This window comes from Sciurus vulgaris (genome assembly GCF_902686455.1).
Source record: "Sciurus vulgaris genome assembly, chromosome: 15".
In the NCBI taxonomy this organism is placed as follows: domain Eukaryota; kingdom Metazoa; phylum Chordata; class Mammalia; order Rodentia; family Sciuridae; genus Sciurus; species Sciurus vulgaris.
Window position 1 is genome coordinate 48,532,076 of NC_136476.1, and position 19,947 is coordinate 48,552,022.

At 32.0% G+C, this 19,947-nt stretch overlaps 2 pseudogenes across 2 annotated transcripts; one reads left to right on the top strand and one right to left on the bottom strand.

Moving 5' to 3' along the window:
* The first annotated feature begins 667 nt into the window (after positions 1 to 667).
* LOC306644966 (RWD domain-containing protein 2B-like) lies at positions 668 to 1,549 on the top strand (annotated as a pseudogene). The gene has a single exon. The product of its transcript is annotated as an RWD domain-containing protein 2B-like (transcript).
* Positions 1,550 to 19,111: 17,562 nt separating this feature from the next.
* LOC306644967 (all-trans retinoic acid-induced differentiation factor-like) lies at positions 19,112 to 19,631 on the bottom strand (annotated as a pseudogene). The gene has a single exon. The product of its transcript is annotated as an all-trans retinoic acid-induced differentiation factor-like (transcript).
* Between the last annotated feature and the right edge of the window lie 316 nt (positions 19,632 to 19,947).

Genomic DNA, 19,947 nt, shown 5'->3' on the forward strand with positions numbered 1-19,947 from the left:
TTCTTTAAACAAAGATATAATGCGTAATGTCTGAAACCTTTGCATTTTGACCCCAAATCCATCAGTTTCTACACATTGATTGCTACTTTCAACTTATAATTGTGGACATTTGTCAGTACTATTCCTCCCTCTTAGACTACTTCTTGTCTAGAATAAAATAACCTGACAATGCAAACCAGATTAGATATGAATCTTTATGTGAAGCTCTTTGGAATACAGTTAAGATGTTTAAACAATGACCACTTTCTATACCACTAAACTTAAACTATGTCCTGTCAAAATAAATCCCATATTTTTATTAACAATAATAATTATGCTAATTTCTACACTATCACTGTTAACAAAAAGTTGGAAAAAGATGTGATTAACAGACATATACTTATTCAATATTTTCCTCTACTGGAGGTAATAGGATAAAAATTGGGAATTTAGTAAATTGTCTAAATTATGATTGAAAAAACTCTTCTTTTCTCATGAGCCATACTGTGAATCCGAAGCATGATTCCTAGGTAAGTTAACATAAAGCAAAGTAGTAAATATTATGAAATAGTATTTGAAAAATACCATCATGAGTCAAGTTAAAAACCACATTACAGTGCTTGCTTCGGCAGCACATATACTAAAATTGGAACGATACAGAGAAGATTAGCATGGCCCCTGAGCAAGGATGACACACAAATTCGTGAAGCATTCCATATTTTTACATACCAAGACTTATAGCAACATATATGGCATTCTTTTCCTTCTTCTCCTTCCCTTTTCTTTTTCCTCTTCTCAGGTGATATTTTCTCTGGCCTGCATTCTTCCCTTTAAATATCCTGAAGTTCTACCCGAAATTACTGCCAGATCAGTATTATTAAGTAGATCCCAGCAGACCCAGCTGAACACAAATCTGACTGCATACCTGCAGAATTGTTGTGGAGATGTCTGTATATTGAATGCCACAAAATGGGTTAGAGAACATGCCTCAGTCTATGTCAGCAGAGATGCCCCATCTTCCACCACCACAGAAAGTCCAGTCCAGTCAGTCGATCACATTCTTACAAGACTTTGGATCTACAGCCATCACATCTACAACAAATGCAAAAGAAAGAATGTTCTAGAGTGGGCCAAGGAGCTTTCCCTTTGTGGGTTCAGAATGCCTGGAAAACCTAGTTGTTTGTGTGGAAGGTCCACAAAATGCCTGTGAAGAATTTTGGTCAAGACTCAGAAAATTAAACTGGAAGAGAATCTTAATTCGCCATCGAGAAGGCATTCCTTTTGATGGTACAAATGATGAAATGGAAAGACAAAGGAGATTTTCCATTTTTGAAGAAAAAGTATTCAGTGTTAATGGAGCCAGAGGGAAGCAACATGGATTTTGGTCAGCTATATCAGTTCTTAAATGCCAAAGGATGTGGGGATGTTTTCCAGATGTTTTTTGGTGTAGAAGGACAGTGACTAAGGAGAAGAGTGGTTGAAAGCATTTTGTCACTGTTGACTTCTTGGTTTTGCCTACTCTTTCTTGAAAGATTAAGTAATTTTAAGCTGAGTGCAGTGGCACACACCTGTATTCAGGAGGCAACTCAGGAGGCTAAAGTAGGAGAACACAAAGTTCCAGGCTAGGCTTGGCTTCTTAGCAAGACCCTCTCTCAAAATAAAATACTTAAAAAAGTGCTGGGGATGTAACTCTGTGCTGGAACACTTGCCTATATATGTAAGCCCCTGTGTTCAATCCCCAGTACCACAGAATAATTAATTAATTTTAAGAAAAGATTAATTTTATTTTAGTTCTATTCTTGAACATTAGGGGGAAAATAAAGCAAGAAAAAGAAATGTAGTTTATAAAATTATGTCATAATTTAAAGAATGAGTTCCACATTTAATCTTTAAATTATCAACAAATTTCTTGACATAAAAACTACCCATTTTGAAAAAGAGATTACTTGTATGTGAAGATAATGTTGGTGGCCCAACTTGTCAGCCATTCCCAACACCCTTCTCCTTTACCTGCCATCAATAAAGAAGTTGGGAAAGCTAACTGCTCACCTGCCCAGCCTCTGTTGCAGTTACAGGTAGCCTTAGGACACATTTGCAGGATTTCTGGGAAAGATTTGCTTCCCAATAAAAGTAATAAAAGTGGCTAAGCCACCTTTTTCCTTAGTTTTGAAACACATAAAGAAGTTATGGCAGAAGCTGGAGTGGTCCTTTCAAACATGAGGAAGGAAGGGTAAAGAGAACCAAAGATATACCAACATTCATCATGTTGGGCTGCTGATCCAGTACCATACCCTGACTATCTGTAGACATCTTATGAAATAAAACCAGTTTTGCTTAAAAAAATTACATAAGTGAAATATGCAATCAATACTATTTATTCAATATTCAGGGTATTTTATATTTAGTAACATGAAACAAAGATATGTATCTTCATGTGTATAAAGATTTAAATGATACAAAAGACATTATTTGGGCGGTATCATTACATGGTTGCTAGTATAAGCCATGACAAAAATGAAAATCTCATTTCTTGTATTAAAATTAAATCTTATACGTTCTGATATAGAATAATTTTTTTTAGAAAAATTACCATAAATGGGTTAGATAAACAAGCAAAATATTTTCTAAATAATATTTGTGGGAAGGTTTTACATATGAAGTTGGTTTCATATAGAACAAAGACTTCAAAAGGAACCCAAACACTAACAAGAGCAAGAAACTGGCATCATTTTTAGGGCCGGAAAAATAACAGAAGTTACTAGAAAACAAATGCAGGGTCATATTATAGCAACTGGAGCCATGAAGTGACTGGTCGACTGTCATTCAATAAACACAGTAAGAAGAGACTCAGCAATGAAGACCTGGTTTTATTCTGTCCTGCTGCTCTCTTGTCTTCTACAGTGTCTGCCATTGGCCCGACCTAACAACTAGGGTGCACTGGAGACTGGAAGGAATTGTTCTCTGTGATCTCAAGCGGAACAGGAGATCACGAACATAGCAAATAAGAATGAATGACTATTTTAGGGGAATATCATGATGGGTCATTTCTAGATGTTGATAAAAAACTGGGAACTGTACAAAATCATAAAGTCCTCCTTAAGTGTTTTAAGGCACTCCAAATTTTTATTCCTTCTTGTAGTAATTCCCTACCTGATTTGCTCTATGAGGAGGCAGCTTAATGCAGATGGGGAACAGGAACTACTGCATCAAGATTTCTTTATTAGAAGCTCAGTTTTGAAACTGTCCCTATGATGAAAAAGCAAATTCACTTGTAACAAGAGTCTAACCAATTTAAAACGCTGCTTTTTTTACTTTATTCTTCAAGAAGATTGAGCATTTTAGCCTTCATTGCTATATATTACAAAACTATATAGTTATCCTATTGCACTGAATTGGCACCATTACATTTTGAAAACTTTCATAAAATAATCTATGAAAATGAAATAAATACAGGTACAGAATTGAAAGTATAAATCTTCAGGAACTATTTTGGAATAAACTAATAGACAAATTTACAATGTTTAGGTGATTATCAAAGAAAGAAGCTCAAAGGTGAGCCCTTAACTGGAAAAGTCAGTGTTAGCTGGCATAGGATTTTCTCTCTCTCTGTTTTAATCTCTCAGGTACAAAAAAAAAAAAAAAGTGATACTGAAAAATCCCTCAATATAATTTATTTAAATTGAATCTCCATGAAGTAAAAATGAATTTTACATATAATATCAGGATAAAGCAATCGAGAGAGAAAAAATATTGGAACTTAAATGTAATATTATTTTCTGGGCCATCAAAAATTATTTTCCAGGAGCTAATATAAAGAATATTTATAAAATACTTACCAGATCAAAAAGGAATATATTAAAACTTAAATACTTAATATTATTTTCCATGTAAAGTCTGCAGATAAAGTTTAATTTACCAATTGCATATTACTTCACGGACTGTAATGTCCATTCACAAAGCACTTTTGAACTTTTCTTTGTCAGATTAGTCTTCTTTATACCCTGAAGCTCTTTAATGAAGCTCATTGTCCAGACTGATATTCATATATATAATGAAACAACTTTCCAATCATATTATTTGAATAGCTTTACTCATGCACAAAAGCAGTTTCTGTGTAGATGATGACACAGGGCATAGTTTTGAAGCTAATGAAAGTACTATCTTCCTTTTGAAATACTGTTTCCTTTGATGAAACATCTGGTGAATTTTCACCTATGTATTAAATATCAATGAAAGGTAGAAAGGTCATAAACCTGGTCACTTGAGAGAGAAGAAGAAAATAAAGATAATTATAGTAATAGGAAATCAAAATATGTACTATAAGCCCTAAAATTTTGGCTTGAAATTTTTATTTTAAATTAAGAAATCAATTATGTATCAACAAAATTAATCTGTAATTAATCTAAGTCTTCACCATCTGATTACACTTTTTGTTATAATGGAAATGTTTTATATCTCTGTGCTGACTGATAAGGTAGTTTACTAGACACATTTGCTTATTGAGCATGGGATATATATTAGAGAAACGCAGAAAATATATTTTCAATTGGATTTATTATTGATTAATTTAATTATAATCTTGAATAGATACAGGCTGCTACTGGGTCTTATATGAAACAGTTCTAAGAAATAGCACAACATTAAGATGACAGAAATCAGAAGGCCCTCCCACTTCACAAATGACAACAAATATATAGCCATTCTTATTGGCACAGTTATCACTGATGGTGCCAAAGCTGCATGGCACTCTGCCCCTTGGATTCCACATGCCTCAGAAATCCTGTTCAATATGGTGTACAAGGTAGAATCAAACAATTAATACCAGAATGCTACCTCAAACATCTGCTAAGACACTTTCTGACGTGTATTGTGTATCACAGTCAACATAAGGTGGTAATGATTCTTGGAAATATTGGTGAATTGTTTAAAATGTCATGTCTCTGACTGAAAAAAGGAATCCTGTTTCTATTCCACAGAAAGCAAGTGTACGATCAAAAAATGAAAGAGAAAGTAATAACAATTATGAGTATGAAAAAATAGAATTTATGATGGGTTTTAAATATTATATTTTGAGGGGAAGGGCATGGAACAACCATCATAACAAGACGAATGTAAGGAAATAGAATTATCAGAAATGAAGACAACTGTCATTTAAGACATACAGTATAATTTTCTGCATGGACATTTAAAAATACACATAAACATATACATACATATACATATACATAAATCTATGTAGCGGGCCTTGATAAAGCTGGGAAAACAATGAGTAAAAGGTAAAGAAATATTATTGAGATTAATACCTAAACCATAGCATTTTGTCTAGAAATAGGGGCAGTCTAAGTTCTGAACAGCCAGACTGGGCAGAATTTGTCAAACACCTTGGATGAAACAAAAACCACAGAAAAGTCACCCATGTTGGAAAAAAATTAAAATTAAAATTGAATTTTAAAAAATTTTAAAACAACTCAGGAAGAAACGAAGGAAAAGCATAAGCCCATCTACTACTAGAAGAATAATGTATCACACATTAGAAAAAATTTCAACCAATGGAATTTTTAAAAATTTACATTAGCACACCAAAGTAGAGTATTTTTGTATAAATAGAAGAAGATGTACAGTTTCTCTATGCTGAAACTATAAAAATTAATAAAAGAAAACAAATAAGTAAAAGAAGTGTTATTCCTGGATTAGAAGACTAAATTTTGTTAATATATCTATTTTTTTCTCTTTAATAGATTCAGTGCAATCACAATCAATCTAGTAGCAGGGTTTTTTTGGTTTTCTTTTGCTGTATTTTTTTAGTATGTATTGATGATCTGATTGTAAAAGTTATACGGAACAGTAAGGAAACTCGAATAACAAGACAATTTTGAAAAAGAAAAATGATGTTGGAGGGCTATACTACCCAATTCCAACACCTCCTATAAAGCTATGGTAATCCAGGAAGAATAAAATGGACACAAGGAAAGATACATTGCTCAATGGAACACAACAGAAGACTCATTACTAACCTGACTTAAATATTTCAATTGATTTTTCATAAAGTTACAAAGATAATGAAATGATTTAAACAAATGGAGATATATCAATTAAACTTTCATGTGCCAACATAATTGTCTTGCACAAAAATTTGCTTAAAATAGATTATAGGCTTAAATGTAAAACATAAAATTACAAGCCATTTTGAAGAACACATGGAAGAAAACGTGTGATGTTGAATTTTGTGAAAATAAATTGAACATTATTAAAACTAAGAACCTGTATTTTTTTTTATACTCACTATTAATAAAATGAAAGTTAAGCCAGCAATTTAGGAAAATATACTTGCAAATCACATATGTGACAAAGGACTTTGATCTACAATGTATACAAATAACTTTTAAAACTGCACAATAAACATAAACAAAAAAAATCTGGGCAAAAAAAATCGAGGCAGAGAATCTGAATATACATTCACCTAAGAATATACCCAGATGCCAATAAGTATATTATAATTTGTTCAATATCATTTCTCATTGAGAAAATGTGAATTTAAACAATGAGATACCACTACACTTCTATCACAACAGCTAATAGTAAAATAACTAGCAACATTAGAATCCAGAACAAATAGAGCATTGGATTATTGCTAGTAGAAATGAAATAATGCTATAACTACTTTGGAAAACAGTTTGACAGTTTCTTATAAAATTAAATATAAACATGCCTTATGAATCAGCAATCTCATTTGTGGAAAAACTAAAGATATATAAATATATGCCCACACAAAGCTCTACATGACTCTTTTTAACAGCTTAATTTATAATCGCCAAAATACACTACATGTTTGTCAGGAGACTAGTTGAAAGACTATCAAATAGGAGAGACTCAAAGTGCATTTTGTTAAACTAAAAGCAAAAACAAGGAAAGAACCACAAAAGGGCAGGCTTTTTATGCTACTATAAATAAATGCATTGTTTTGATTTTTTTTAAATTGTGGAGATATATATAAATAGATAGATAGATAGATAGATAGATACATATCTATATCTCCATATATACAGAAACATACACACACACACACACACACTGCAGATACAGAACATAAAACCATAAGGGGCAAAGGCACATGCCTGTAATATCAGCCACTTGGGAGGCTGAGGCAGGAGGATTGCAAGTTCTAGGTCAGCCTTAGCAACTAGGGAGATCCTGTCTCAAAATAAAAATATAAAAAAAGCTGGGGTTCAGTAGTACAGTGCTTGACTATCATGACTATCATGGACAGGTCCTGAGTTCTACCTCAGTACTGCAAAAAATAAATAAATAACTGAATAAAACCTATCATGTTCAGCACTTTTCAGTGCATAATGCAGTAGCATTAGGAACATTCACATTGTTGTTTAACCCTATGACCCTTCAATTCCAGATGACTTTCATCTTCCCAAACATTTTCTGTACGCTTTGGCAAATAACTCCCAATTTTTCCTCACCTCCAAGACCCTAGTAATCTCTATTTTAGTTTTTGCCTCTATGAACTTCACTGTTCTAGGTACTTATATAAGCACAAGCATTGAGTATTTAACTTTTTTCCTTTGGCTTCCTTCACTTAGGAATGCTAAACTTTAGATACATCAAGTTTCACCCATATGGTAGCACAGGCCCAAATTTCACTTTTGTAAGGCTCCTTGTATGTATAGACCACATTTTGTTCATCCATTCATCCATTAAAGGTCATTTGAGAAGTTTCCACTTTTTGGTATTTGTGAATAATGTTCCTATAAACATTCGTATACAGATATTTGTTAATGTCTCTGTTTTCCATTATTTTCTTTTAAATATTGAAATGTTTTAATGAATTAAGGTAGATCAAGAATCTGTCCTTGAAAACTACCAATTCCTCTTTATTATAGTTATTAAAATTTCTGAAAAATGTCCATCCTTCTTCAAAGATGCTCTAGAAAAGATTTCCATCTCTAGTAGTATATTTGATCAACTGGTGATTCTCAAACCTAGATTGACATCAGAATTACCAGGACAGTACTTAAAAATCACAGATGCCTAGGAATCTGATGGACACCACATAAACCAAGCAGTTAAACTTGACACAGCAGATGACTAGGTTAATTGATAGCATGTGCCACCTCCTAATTTGATGCAAATTATCATCTGTGTAGCACTCCTACAAAAAATGCTCAACCTGAATTTAATCATTGAGAAACAAGCAGAAAAAAATTGAGGGACACTGCAAAAAAACAAAAATGTCAAAGTAATTAAGGACAAAAAAAGTGGAATTGTAAGGTTAGAACTTGTCCTAGGCTAGAGATGACAGAAGGAATCCAAAAGATATTGTATTGAAACTGTTGGGGAAGTTTGAACATGGATTGTTACTTAAATGATAGTCTTCTAACAATGTTAACTCCTTTGAGTATTAGATTATATTATGGCTACATAGGCACATATCATTGTTGATAGAATTAAACTGTGGCCATATGTAAGAATGAAGTAAAATTATATTTGCAAAATAATTCTAATTCTCAGTGTTCAAAAACATAAGGTCATGTGCATAGGTATACAAATAAAGAAAAAATATAAAGCAAATGTAAGAAAGGGTTAATAGTAGTGAATCTAGGAAGAGTTAATATAGTTGTATATTAATTTATTTATAAAATGTTTAACTTCACCTAAAAATTTAAATATAAATAGCTAGGGAAAAGTAGGTAGTCACCTGTTTGCCCTACCTGAGAACAGCAGAATCTAAAGCTTCTAGATAGGGTCTTGTATTTTTGGTGAGATTGTTTTGAGACCCTGAAGTGATCAGCAAAGTACCAATCTGCAAACTGACATGTGGGAATCAATAAACTCAATGCCACCTTTAGTACTTTTCCACTGTAAATTTTGTGACTTTCCTGAAAATGGCATTTCTAAGCATAAGGGAAAAGATGTCATTCTATTTTCATAAACTAACCTTTGGAACAAAAAAGAAACAGAATGCTTGCCTTACTCCAAGTAAGTACCAAAGGGTCAAATGTGTAAAGTGAAAATGTGAAAATATCTGAAGAAAATAGGATATAGTATTTAAATTTGATATTGGAGTGATTACTATCTAAGGAATATGAAATACAGAAACAAATTATTAATTTATTTATGAAACACATTATTGATATATTTGTCAATGTCAAAATTTTAAAAAAATTATGCCCCAGGATGCTTCAAAGAAAGACAAAAAACAAACTACAAATGGGAACTAATATTAGCAAAACAGATCGTTAATCCAGATTTACTCAAATAAATGAGTTTAACAAATCAAAAACAAATGGCTAAAACCCAATATAATATGGATAAAGATGTAAAGAATTCATAGAAAAAGACATATAAATGCTTCTTAGATGTAGGAAAAAGTGTGTCAATTGTTACCTCACATAAGACAAGTGGAAATTAATAATAAACTGATATGTCATTTTCTACTTTGTCTAGATTGTCAATGATCCGAAAATCTGACAGCACACAGTTTTGCATAGGCTGTGAGGGAACAGGTTATTTCATGCATTACAGATGGGGCTTTCAGTGGTACAAACACTTGGGAGATGATTTCAGCAATATCAATCAAAATATTAAATGCACATACGTAAGGCTGAGAATGTAGTTCAGTACTAGAGTACTGCCTCACATGCATGAGTTCAATCCTCAGTACCACCAAAAACAAAAACAAAAAAGACAAAATATAATGTAACAAAGGCACATACCATTCTGCCTGGACATTTCACTTCTAGGAATCTACTCGACAGAATATCTATAAATTCACAGGTGATTCATAATTTAATTGTCATGGAAGAATTTTACTGATTCTTATATATTCATCTCTTTTTCTAAGAGCTAAAACAGTTCTTGATACATAATGGCTGCACAATGCTTTTTTGTTTTGTTTTTATTGGTTCTTTTTAGTTATGCATGATGGTCAAATTCATTTTGACATAATTATAAAATCAAGGACTTATATCTTGTTGGAACAGTGAATTGATGATAGGAATGAAGAAGGAATAATGGGAGGGAAAGAAGGAAAGGAGGGAATGAGAGAGGTAAGAGTGGGAGAGAGAAAAGGAGAAAGGCAGGAGGACAGGAGGACATTCAGACAAAATAATCCTGTCAGAACAATTTAAAAGTGCATTTTTAAAGTATATTAAGAGAAGGAAGTTAATATAGCATTAAATGCTGTTTTGGGGTCCAGATTTAATTCAGAGAATGATATTACTTTTCTAATGTTGAATTGAATTACATTATAACATTCATTATTTTAGCATACTAGTTTGCATTCTGGTAAATCTTTGCATATGCTGTTGGAAGCTGAAAGTAATTGGCAACCAGTTTTGTATATGTCTATATCTCTCAAACCTTTTAGTTACTCATATTGTGTGTTGGGTTTTTCTAGTGCTGAATTTAAAAATGATACCCAGGAACTAAATTTAGTCAACTGTATCATTTCATATATCAAAATCATTTGTATGCACTTAGCTAGTAATTTTTGAATAACGATTGTGTGTCCCCCTCAGATGAATACAGTGAATTTTCTTTTCTACTTGCTTTACCAGTAAATAATAGTGGCATGGTGAAATTAGCTTTTATAGAAATAAAGATGGCTGATGAAATTTGAAGCTACCTAGAAATTATTTTGGTCCACTTACAAAGGTGGAAAAGTAAGTAAAGTTTGTTTTGAAATATTTATAAAATGTAAATGACAGCACTATATTTCTGTGAGCATCACTGTCCAGAAGCAGGAAAATTGCTACTCATTTCTGACAATTTGATACGACACTACACCAGTACCTTTCTGTGATTTTGTGTTCTTGTCTGTTAAACTAATTATGACAGTTTAGGAAATCTGTAAAGTATATAATCCAAGGCTATGAGTCTCAATTGTAAATCTAAAAATCCTTTAGGTACTTACGATAATCCTGAATTTTTCAGTCTTTCCAAGTATAAACAATCTATTTTATATTTAATTGTTGCTTATGATTGCACAGATAGTATTCATTTTATTTCAACCACAACATTGAGGAAAAAGTAAGATAAATATTAAATTAATCAACTAGGAAACTAATGAATTATCTTCTTATTTAATGTTTAGTAATTTCTTGAAACTTAGTCATTTTTCATCAAAACAATAGAATTCTAAGAGTTAAAAGTAACAAGCAACTGAAATCTGTAAGTTACACTCAATATTCCTACCATTAACCTGCAATATAATTTTATAAGAAATAATTTTTGTCACACTGATTTTATTAATTGTAATTCAGATGTAATTTTGTCAAATTTCTTTAAAAGTCGTATTTCTTCTAATTTTTAAGAGTGGTTGTTCTAGCACCATTGATCTTTGCAGTTTTTCCACTTATTAAAAATAATGTCAAAAGTGATAGATATTTAAATTTCAAATTTTGAACTGTTTAAAATTTTAAATAAGTAATACTATTTTATATCTGTGCACTATGTAAAATGCAAACCTATTTATTATAATATCTTAGCATGGCACCTAATCAAAAATTACTGCAAATTATTACCTTTACTGCTCTCATATATTATCATATTCTTATCAATTCTCCTTTAATATTTAAAAATTGATAAACTTCTCACACATTTACCAGATGATGAAGGAAAGATTTTTTGAATCTTTGGAAAAAATAGAGATATTTTTATATTCTAGGGAAAAGAAAACATCCAAAAGACTTTTTGATACGGACAGTAACTGTTACAAATGAATTAAGCTAATTACATAATTATTATATTATGGTAATTATATAATTAAATATTGTGTTAATTATACAATTATATTTATTATGCTGATCACATAATTGCATAATATCTTTTAATTACTCAAAAACAGGCTTTTTTCCTTGGCATTCACATTTGCTTACATACAAAATACAATGTGAACCCTAAACCATACAAAAAGTCATTTTATTTGTGTTTTTGAAACAGGTTTGGATTCTCGTTAGGTTTCTGGAGGTCCATATGCTCTCCCATGTGTGCCAACATCCTTGCAGTTAAGTAGAGACATGAGTTTTCTGGTCAGTGGTCAGTGAACAGAAGTAGCATGTGTCACTTTTAGAATAATGAATTCAAGAGCCTTCAGGTTTCACTTTCCCTATTCTAGTGACCTGGATTTACATGTTCTATATCATGCATCTGCAGACTATATTTATGAGCAACTGGAGGAATAGATTTCTAGTTTTCATTCCTGCTGATCTGTGCTAGAAGTGAGCAAAAACTATTGTTCTGGGGGATAACCTGATGATATTTTTATGTGTACAGTTTTCTTTTTTTTTTTTCAGTTTAACCTAACTTAACCTGAATAATATAAGCCAAAATTAAAAATCAATGAATTTCTCCTCACATTTTCTCTTTAGTTCTGTTAGCCTAACAAAAATCTTGAACAATATTTACATGGTTCTAACAAAAAAAAGATTTAATAGCTTATATTATAAGTTCTTCTGGTATTTTATTCCACATTTTTTATTTCCTAAATTGTTGGGATTTGGGATAAAGGATATAATATTCTTATGTCCATTATTTAATCCCCATCATTTGAATAGATGAGACACTTCAGTTTCTATCAAATATACTTTCAAGTTAATAATTTTTTAGAGGTTCTTGGAAAATGATAATAATTCAGCATTAAGTAGCTTAGAAAAGTGTACTGTATTGCTTTAACAAAAGGGAAGAAGTTAGATTTAGGAACTCATGGATATTTTCCCACTGTCACTTTTCAAGACTGCCTTCCTATCTTTGTTATTTCTTCCATTTCTCTATTAATGGACTCTTTCATTGAGAGGAAATGGATGGGGCCAGAATAGCTGCAGATTTCTATAAATTGTGGTTATAAGTAACTGGAGATGTGTAATTGGAAGTGCTATATAACACATGTAGCAAAACTGTTATGAGAAAATCATAGGCAAAAACACCAGCTATCAACTGTATTATTTAACTGTAGGTTAAACTAACTATACCCAATTTTATTGAAAGATTGCCAGAGATGTTCCTATTAAGATCTAATCTACAGGGTGTAATATTCTAGATATGTCTGTTTAAAAGCATTTAGTATGGTTCAATTCCAATATTTCTTTGTTAATTTTTGTTTGGATGATCTAATATTGAAGATGAAATACTAAACTCTCCTACTCTCATTGTCTTACAATCTCTCTCCCACTTTAAATCCAATAGGGCAGAAATGTTAGAGAAGATGTTGGAGCAATATTCACAGTCATAAAAATATTTCAGTGGCTGTGGAAGTCCATTCTGTATATGTCCCATGGTCCAGTTAATCACCCATTGATCACATAATATTTTTTTCTTTTACTATTAATGGGAGGAGTGTGGCAACATGATCAACATCTTTGTGCCCAGAGTTTTTTCAATAAAAATATCTTAAGGGAAAATTTGTATTAATTAATTATTTAACCATTTTTGTAGATATTTTTCTTTTTAATGTATTTACCTTTTATTTTTAGACATTTATATCATATGCCTATCCCTTGATCTCTACTTTTTCAAAAGCAATAAAGTGTACCCTCTTTCACTTTTTATTGATATAAGTAGAATTTCTCAAGTATTAAGCAATACTGCCAGTAGCAAGCAAAATGTTATTTCTTAAAAATTAAAATGCCATTAAAGCATTATTAAATATATTTGATAGAGATGCATTGTTTACTTTTTTAAAAATGTCATTTGAAATGTATGTGTTTGTTTTAGGGTCTGCTTTAGAGCATAGAGCAGAATACAAGAGGGTTGACTTTGGGGACCACAATTTTATTTTATTTTTTATATCATATATTTTTTTGGAAGTACTGGAGATTGAATTCAGGGTTGCTTTATGACTGAGTTACATCCCTAGCCATTTAATTTTTTTTGTTTTAAGATGGACGTCCACCAAAGACACCTCAAACTTGTGATCATCCTGTGCACCGCCAGGTCCTGCTGTATGTCATAAATTTAATAAATATTTTCCTTACAAATATTGGACATTTAAAAATATAACTTTGAAAACACTTTATAATTCAATTTCCTCATAAAGGAAATAAAAATATTGAGACCCCAAAAATAAAATTAGATCATATTTATTTAATATTACACAGGGCAAGTATGACTTAATGTAGAATAGACCTCAATAATTTTAGGTTCTACTTAATTTTAAGTTTCCAGACCGGGAAGAAAATACTTTATTAGAGCTGATCATCCATAATGTCACTGAAGATAGGGCAGTAACTTACTCATAATAAATTGGAACTATTACTTGATATTTTCCCCAACTTGCACATAAGCTAATTCAATACAGAGATAGTAGCATATACAGGGCTGAAAATTTGAGAAATAGAAGATAACTAAATAAATTACTCTTACATTTTACTTCCCCTGCCTTTTTACTCAGTGCTGTGTAAGATAGACTATCGGAGCCACTGAATTAAATTATCAGGATTACATCAAATGAAATGTTTGACAAAGCAGCTCTCAGAATTTGAGACCTATGTTAAGTTAGTTCCATTAAGAGGACCCTATCTTATGATATGATTAATACTAATATTGATATTGTTTTTCACCTTGTTACTACCATTTTATTTTAAAATGTAGCTCAATTAGTTTTGACTTTAAACAGTGTTTGAAGATGCCAGGCACTAGCCATTCTAATTTCTAACCACATCATTAGATTAGGAAACTGATTTGAAGAGCAATTGATCCTTATGGTTTTAATAACAAAGACTGTAGAGATGGATTAGGCATTCAGAGTCCTTCAGGACTGCATAGTCTGTGGCTATAATGCCTTTAATATGAAATTGATATGTCTACAGGACAGAAGCCTTTAAAAAAGGTAGAAATACAAAAAAAGGAGCTTGTTGCTTTATTATTTTTGAAAGATGTTTGGGGTATTTCACCAGCCACATATTTTCTTTCTTATTGGATCAAAATGTATTTCTGAAATGATTCACTTCATCCTCAACCTCACAACAAATATCTCCTCCAAAGTCTCTGACACTGAAAATGTAAGCCTATAACTTTGCTTTTAATTTGTCTTCTTTTGACTATTAGTTACCCAGAATTTGACAGGATATATGGGACACAAGTATATTATCATCTAGAAGAAACTACTTTTATTCTTCAACAACTTCTAGTTTCACAATAAAAGTTTATAGCACTTTAAAATACTTTTGGTACACATGGCAGGAAAAATTAAAATCCCTTTGGAAAACTTGCATTTTTGCTTTCTGTGTCTAGCTGTAAAGAAATGTTTTTGAGAGAGAAGGAATCCAATTGGCCTTTTAAATCAGCAGATAAACTTCCAGAGCTTAGCAAATTTATCCTATTTTATAAGCCAGTCCAATCAGCTCTTGAGGCAGCTTTAATTTTAATGACAACAAATTGTGATGTGATTCTAATCCCACTATCTGGTACATGCAGACACTACAGAAAATATTCACAATGCCATCAGAAAATAAAACTCTGAAGATACTTTGGAAAGAAATGAAGATTTAACTTTATATAAGCATTCAATAAGTAAATACACATCATACCATGCCAAGTATACAATTAAGACCTACCTGCCTCCACTTTCTTTTTAATGAGAACCTGGAACTGTGTCCAAGAGTTAGCACTGCATGACTTTATATGCTTTTTGAACATAAAGTTCTGTGAATCCCAGCTCTACCTTGACTTGGGGCGTTCATAACAGAACAGCTCAGCAAGGACATTGCAGCTAATTGAAGGAAGGCATTTACTCTAAACTAAATTGTCAGTACCTTGTTAGATTATTTTGTAAAGCCTATATTATTAGTGATTTTTGTTATAATCTTAGTCTATACCTGGCTTTATTTATGATAAATGAATCTATTTAAAAACTCATTTGCTTACTTCCCTTATCTACTTTTTGAATGAGGAGTTTAGACGTTTTCACAGGTGGAGGTTCACATAGAACATAAACTTTTCAAGGACTTAGTACATTAAAAAAAACACACAAAAAATTATACTAGCTAAGAATGGACTACCAACATCGATAACCTAAGTTAGTATCCAATTTCTTCATGGAGTAACTCTGGGAATAGAAACATTTGCTCTCCAATTCTGTTGTTCGTCTCCTTTGTATAAATTTTGAGCAAAATTTGTATATGTCTAGTAACATTATTGTATTGCTTAAACACGATATTGCTTATAAAATTATTACCACAATGTTTGTAACATTGTTATCTCTCAATCCATACTATGTATTATTAGGATTAATCTGGTGATGCCAATTCCTTACAAAGATATCATTCAATATTTTTTAAGCTTAAGAATATAAACAAAAAAAGAAATTCAGGGGCTGGGGTTGAGACTCAGTGGTAGAGCCTTGGATTTGATTCTCAGGATTGCATATAAGTAAATAAATAAAGGTCTATCAACAACTAAAAAATATGTTTCTTTTAGAAAAAGAAAATTGAATGTATATTTTATACTACTTTCCTGCTTTCTATCAATATTGTACAAAATGATAGTAACTGTAGTTTTACCTAAAACATTTTTTATAGATTAAGTTCAATAATTAAACATTGTTGTTTTCTGAAAAATACAGAAAGTTGTTTGACAAATATTTCCCTTCTTTAAAGCTCATGTCCTCTAGAGTTTCCTTCCCACTTGAAGGAAAAACATTTTAAATATTGCATACCTGCAAAGGACTTTTTCATTTTACTAGTTTGGAAGTCAGAATGATATTCGTTATAATATTGATTTTGTTGATTTTACTTATTTGTTAGGAATTCTTCCTTATAAAGATGAAAGAAATCCTCAAAATGTTTGCTGTTTTTTAATCACTTTGTAAATGCTCATAACAAATTAGCCTAGTATCGTATAGGTTTTTTTCTTGCATTACTATTTTTGCAAAGATAAGCATAGGCCATGTGACACAATTTCTCATAAGCTGTAGAAAAGAAGTTTCAGAACTGGGGGAGTGACTCAGCAGTGAGGTGTGTGCCTAGCATGTGCAAGGTCCTGGGTTCCATCTCCAGCACCATCAACCATTTTAAAAACAGCAATTTAGTAGTAGTTGTGTAGCACTCTACAGCTCACTGTCTGTTTCTCTTGATTTTTCTGTGAATCTTCCAAACTACAGTTCTTTCCCCTGTTCTTAGACCCTGTCAATAGTGGAATTGCTTTCCCCATGGCCTGATTCTAATTCACTCTGGATTCATCAATTTGTCATGTGTTTCACCTTTACCTTTAATGGCTACTCTTATGTTTTCTTAAGAGTACTTTCCACACAGGTAACATTTATTGATAGTTTATTTTAAGCTACCTCTATACTAGCACAAAATTCAATTAAATTTGTGGTCATTTTCTTCTCCAAGTCCTTTTTCTGTATCAGTTCATGATAAATTGTATACCTTCTCTTTTTCAAAAGGAGTCATTTCTTCTCTGCCTGCAGGAATTCTAATACAACCGTTAACCTTAAAGTAAGGAATTTCTACTGTTTGTTACACTTTTCTATAGTAAACCAAATCTGGATGTCCTAAATACTACCATAATGTGATTTGGAAGCAGTTTTTAAAAAAACTAGTTTGTGAAGAACTGTCCTACTTTCCTAGACAATTTTAATTATTTGAGGTTGCATTACCATGAAACTACAAAAGAAACAACATTGACTCAAAATGTTGATTTCAGTTGTCATAGAAATAAAAATTGTAACTAAAAGGAGCATTATTTTCCTTTATGATTGGAAAATTTTAAAGGAATTTATCTTGTGGTTACATTTGGAAATTTTTAAAGGAATTTATCTTGTGGTTACATTTGCAACAGAACCAAAAACATGCCAAGAAATCTCTGGGACTATTATTGAAAGCTGAGGTATATGGCTGAGGTAAGATAAATCAAGAACTAACTCATGATTTAATTCTACATTCCTTTCTTGGCATTTCATCATCACAAGATTAAAAACTGTAAATATTGGTAAGCCAGCAGTGTTATTTATTAAAGCTATATACCTGCAGGACACTAAAAAATGTACTTACATATTGACCAATTGTTCTTCTAATCATTTTTTTTAGCTTAAAAAATATATAATCATAAATTAGTCAAACATGTATAAATATATGTATTAGAAAAGAGAAAATTTTGACACATGCCAGAGCCACCAAGAGTGTGCATACACAGAAAAATGGCCACATGAAGAGACAGCTATGAGGTGGCTATTTGCAGTTCATGGAGAAAAACCTCAGCAGACAGCAAATCTGCTAATACCTTAGCCTTAGGCATCCAATTCCCAGACCTGTGACAAAATCAATTTCTGTTGTTTCAGCCACCTACTTGGTGCTATTCTGTTGATGGCAGATCTAGAAAACTTACACAAATGTATAAAAAAATATGTTAAAGGTGTGAGGTATTTATTGAGATTGATAGTTTTTGTATATGGACAGTCAATTTTTACAACAAAACTTATTGAAAATAAGGAAAATAAAAAACTGGTTTTGTACTTTACTTGCAATCAGTTAACTATATTCCAGTATCTATTTTTGAGCTCTCCTTTCTTTCCATTAATGTTTTTGTCCATTTGCCGACATCATATTGTCTTGATTACTGTAACATTGTAGTAATCTTGAAACTGATTTCTCTGAGTCCTCTCTTGTTCTTCATACATAGACTCCTCTTAATTATTCTAGTAACCTTCCCTTTTTATGTAAATTTTAGAAGCAACTTGTCAATATCAACAAAAATTATTGTTAGGATTTGAATAGGGAATGTCCTATATCACAAATCAAACTTGTTAAATTGACATTTTTAGCAAATTTGAATCCTGCAGTCAACATGGACATAAGACATTTAAAACTAAATAGTAGCTTATCTTAGATTTCCTTTTTTTTTTTTTTTTTTTTTTTTTTTTTTTTTTTTTTAAGAAAAAAGTGTTTATTCTAGTCAGCAGCACAAGTGGGAACTTGTATCAGTCTATTCCTGACCCAGAGTGTCCCACTCTGACGTGGTGTAATTTTCCACCTTCCTTCCAATGGCAGCCTCAACCTTGAGGAGGTTCTGCTGGTCAATGATGTTTATCAAAGAAACAAATCGTCCTTACTGTACTATACATATTAATGATCTTAGGTCAGTAGGAAGCCATACGTGGTAATGAATTCTTGGCTTTTCAGAGTTAGGTCCCCCAAAGCAAAATAGAGATGGATAGTGTGATGGATCTCAGAATCCCAAAGAACATAAATAGTGAGAAGACGCCCTGATGCATATGCTTGTGACCATGGAAGCCATTAGCACAAATACACTGCAGGAGACCAGACCCATCAGGCTCACAACATCCATTCTCAGGACACTTTTCTGCATCCCCAGGGCTATTTCAAAGGTTCTTTTGCCCTTAACAGACCTGGTTTTCTATATAAAAGATAACTTATTTCTAGGCATTAATACCTTCAGGAAAGCTTACACCTTGTGGTATTATCAGAGTATGGGGCTGGGTAAAATCAAGTCATCCTTGGTGGGGTTTGTTTGCAGGTCTATGATAACAGCTGTATATGCCTGAGGAAAGTTTCACCTGGATCCTTCAGAGAACAGTTCTGGAGATCGAACACCAAGATGGAACCCCTTCTGATTTAGGCAGCAGCAGACATGCAGCATTAACTATAGTGTCTGCTTACAATAAAGAGTCACTTCTGAAAATTTTGCACACCCCCAGAATACTGGATGCATATCTGGTAGCACCAGAGTCCTTTCTATGTCCAGAGTGAGGAGCAGAACTACTGTCCAGGGAACCAGGCTGGCAGGACTCATATTTCCATATTTTTAATCATCCCTCAAAGTACAAGGATTCAGTCTTTCTGAGTAGCTAAGTGCTACTCATTTGGGGATTCCTTTATAAAAGTTTAGTACATAGTGTATTAGCAGATTATATTTGCATTTCTACCTTATTACTTAGGTTATGTATATATGAACAATTTCAATTTTTCACTTCCAACAGTTATAAATATTGTTTCAAAG